This window comes from Hippopotamus amphibius, chromosome 7 (genome assembly GCF_030028045.1).
Source record: "Hippopotamus amphibius kiboko isolate mHipAmp2 chromosome 7, mHipAmp2.hap2, whole genome shotgun sequence".
Taxonomy (NCBI): domain Eukaryota; kingdom Metazoa; phylum Chordata; class Mammalia; order Artiodactyla; family Hippopotamidae; genus Hippopotamus; species Hippopotamus amphibius.
Genome location: NC_080192.1, coordinates 4,405,762 through 4,409,790, shown reverse-complemented (window position 1 = coordinate 4,409,790; position 4,029 = coordinate 4,405,762).

Below are 4,029 nucleotides of genomic sequence, written 5' to 3'. Positions count from 1 at the left end.
GGGATGCAGGCAGCTTCTAGAAGCTGGAAAAGTCCAGGAAACAGAGTCTCTCCTAGAGCCTCCAGAAAGGAGCACAACCCTGCCTGCACCTTGATTTTAACCCAGTGAGCGCCACCACCATCCCCGCCCCTTGTCGTACTTCTAATCCATAGAACTGCAAGATAATAGATGTGTGTGGTGTTAAGGTGCTTACTTCATTAGTTTGTTATTGGCAACAACAGAAAACCAATACAATGGGCAAAGCTGAGATGAAGAAAATCGTGTAAGCTCGCCACTCCAGCACTTCTTTCCCCAAGGTTTATTTTGCAAACAACCCTAGAGTACCAATAAAGCAAAGTTTAACAAAAAGAAAAATCAACCACAACCCATCTGCTTTAATAGGTCAGTTGCTTCTTTCCCTAACATCCCTGCCCCATAGACCCGAACATTGTCCCTGTGTGTACGAGGGACAACAGCATTGATGGTTCACGTTTTTCTCTCTAAATGTTTGGGGCTGATCTTATTCAAAGAGCCCATCAGTGTTAGGAACAAATGCCCCCAGGGAACTCTTCTCACAGGGACCGGTCAGAGAAGCCACCAGTTCTGATACGAGCGCCTGGCCGTATCAGAACCTCCTCGTCTCTGAGCACCATTTACTGTCCATAGAATGGCACGTGGGCTTGGGTGATCTCTGAGAACCCTCCTGGACTTAATGTTTCACGAGTCTATCTTTGGACCCCAATTGTTCATCTTTTCTCCTTAGTCCCCAAGAAGAAAAGACAATTTCTGTGGGTAGGTCAGGCGTAAATAGCCTCACCCTGGGTGGGTGAGCAAACGGTCCAAAGGGCAGGTTCAAAGGCTCTCTCATCCACCCCCGATAATGTGTTATAAGTTTTTTGCAGTCATGTGAGTGTGTTGTCAGCAGCTTCCCAGCCTGACTGACGTCTCCCTTCCTGTGATTCAGGGTCTTGGAATTCCTGTTCCTCAGCCTTTTTTTCATCTGGAAATTTTAAATCCAACCACCTCCAGATCAAGATCGCAACGGCTCCTCCAATATTAGGTGCTTTTCACCTGCTACCAAGGCAGAGGAGCTACCTGTAAAAGGTCATCCGCCCCCTTCTCCCTTCCTCTGGCCCCTTGTCCACCATCTGCCTGACACACAAAATATTTTCTCATCCTCAGCTGCTGTCACAAACTCCACCTTTAGCACCCCACATTTTTTAATAGATCTCTGCTAAAATTCCCAGAGGAGATAACCTTAAAAGTACTGTTAGGCACCGACATGGGGAGAAGAAAGGATTCAGAGATTTTGAAAGAGGAAGTGCCTGGTGGGGTTGGGGTTGGGGAGATATGTAACTAACGTTTCCAGAAGCTTCATTTTTTTTAAATAAATTTGTTTATTTATTTATTGGCTGCATAGCATCTTTGTTGTTGTGGGGGCTTTCTCCAGCGGTGGTGAGCGGGGGCTTCTCATAGGGGTGGCTTCTTTTGTTGCAGAGCATGGACTCTAGGTGTGCCGGCTTCACTAGTTGTGGCACACGGGCTTAGTTGCTCTGTGGCATGTGGGGTCTTCCCGGCCCAGGGATTGAACCTGTGTCCCCTGCATTGGCAGGCGGATTCTTAACCACAGTGCTACCAGGGAAACCCCTCCAGAAGCTTCATGAATGTGGACAAGAATAATCCTGAACCCCAGAAGGCAACTGGTGTTATCATCTGTGTTAGGCGAGACAAGCAAAACCCAGAGAGGCTGAGCCACACTCAAAAATCACACAGCAAGTTAAACCTGGAGTCCGGATTCGAACCCTGGAGCCAGGCAGGAATAGACAGCAACCCACACACCATCTGGCATTAGCTGGTTTCAGGAGGGAAGGCCCACTGGAGAACAGACGTGGGTTGACAAGTTTTGAGAGGAGAAGCCCCTCTTCATGGAACTGTAGGGTAGCGGGGTCTTCTTGGGAAGAGCAGTGTACCCCAGGTTGAGGAGGGGGGGGTGTGTGCTTAATGTGGGAGGGGTTGAAACAGGGAAAGAAATTTAATCATCAAGAGGAAGACCTGGGACCACACTTTGAACCTGGGCCTCAGGTTCCGGAGCCCCGGGCCTCCCATCTGTCAATGAGGAGGCTGAACTGTAAGTCCCCTCGGGCCTGTCCAGCCCAGACATGATGGGAGGACAGGTTGGGTGAACCAGGCAAGGAGACAGAGAGCCTGCCCTTCTTTTCCCAGCTCTCCCAGGCTCCTGCTCGCAGAGTTCCTGCCTGGAAGTTGTTTTCCCTGCCCATGAACGCACAGCCTTTGTCCCCTTGGAGCGATAGAAATTATATTAACAACCACCACTGTGTACTACTGCACTGCAAAATGCAAAAATGAAATGACAAAATTAAAAAGATGCTTCACTAAATACCTACAGGATATGACATTATGTCATCATTATTTTTGATTTGGTAATTACAAAAGTTTCACTACAGGTGAGAACTCTCAAGTAGCAAGAATTCTGAGAATCTGGGGTCATTGATAAGAAATCCGAAATGCAAAGTTACTGGTATTTTATCTTATTTAGCAGACGTGCCCGGAGGACTTGCTGCTTGCCGGGCCCTGTTTTGTGACTTTGCCAGCGCTGATATTGAACCCTGTGACTTCGGGACGTCATTATCGCTCTTTCCCAGGTGAGCCAGCTGAGGCCCAGAGAGGTTAGGTATCTGCTCCAAGGTCAACAAAGGCAGAGTCAAGAGCCAAGTCAATTCAAATGCAAAATTATAAAAATCCTTTCAGAATCTATTTTGGAAAAAAATTATATCTTATAAGGGTACATTCATATTGGGGAGGATGTGGGCAGAGCCTCGAAAAGCAAGTGTGACTGAGGCCAACAAATGCCTGAAATGGCGCTGTCCTCCCAGGCCCCAGCATGGGTCGTGGTCCACTGGGGGCGGGGAAGTGGGGAAGGAGAAGGGAGACAGCTCTTCTTAAAGACCCAGAGCTGTGCCAAGGTCGTTGTAGCCAGCTCACTTAAACCTCACTCAGCTGCAGGATTGCAATTTCATCATCCCCATTTTACAGGTGAGAAAACTGAGGCTTAGACACGCCAAGTGGCTTATTCACAGGGCCAGGGTGCAGCACAGCTGGGATGTGTGCCTCTCAGCCTTGAGAAGAAGGCAGTGATTGCATTTGTCTATTTGGATCTTACTTCAGTCTTTTTTTTTTTTTTTTTTTTGTCCTCTCCAGGCAGACTGTGGGCTCTTAGTTCCCCGACCAGGGATCGAACCTGGGCCCTTGGCAGTGAACGCGCCTAACCACTGGACTGCCAGGGAATTCTTCACTTCAGTCATATTGATATATTTATGTAACGCCTACTTTGCGAAGGCTCATTGCAGAATGTTTAGAGCTCAACAGTTATTCACACCCACTGCTGCCCTTTTCTGATGGGAGTGTTGGAGGCAGGGGTTCCTCTTGGGAGAAACAGGTAAGGGGCTGGATGAGAGAGAAAGTTTTGGCATGTTTGAGGCCCAGCCCCCATGCAGACAGACCCTCAGCCCTTGGGGGTTACAAGATGCTTCACAGTGCATCTGGGGTGGGTGTGTTAGTTTCCTGTGCCAGCCGTCACAAATGACCACACACCGGGTGGTTTACAACAGAAATGTACTCCCTCACTGTTCTAGAGGCCAGAAATCAGAAACCAAGGTGTCGTCAGGGCTGCGCTCCCTCTGAAGGGAGGAATCTTTCCTGCCTCTTCCAGCGCCTGGTGGCTCCAGGCAGTCCTTGGCTTGGGGCTGTGTCACTCTAGTCTCTGCCTCCGTGTCACAAGGCCTCCTCCCCTCTGTGTCTCAAATCTCCCTCTACCTCCCTATCATAAGGGCAACTTGACACGGGATTCAGGATCCATCCGGACCAGGGTCCACCCTAAACCCAGGACTCTCTCATCTCAAGAGCCTTCACTTCATGACATCTGTAAAGACTTTTTTTTTTTTTTGGCTGTGTTGGGTCTCTGTTGTTTTGCACAGTCTTTCTCTAGCTATGGCAAGCAGGGGCTACTCTTCGTTGTGGTGCACGGGCCCT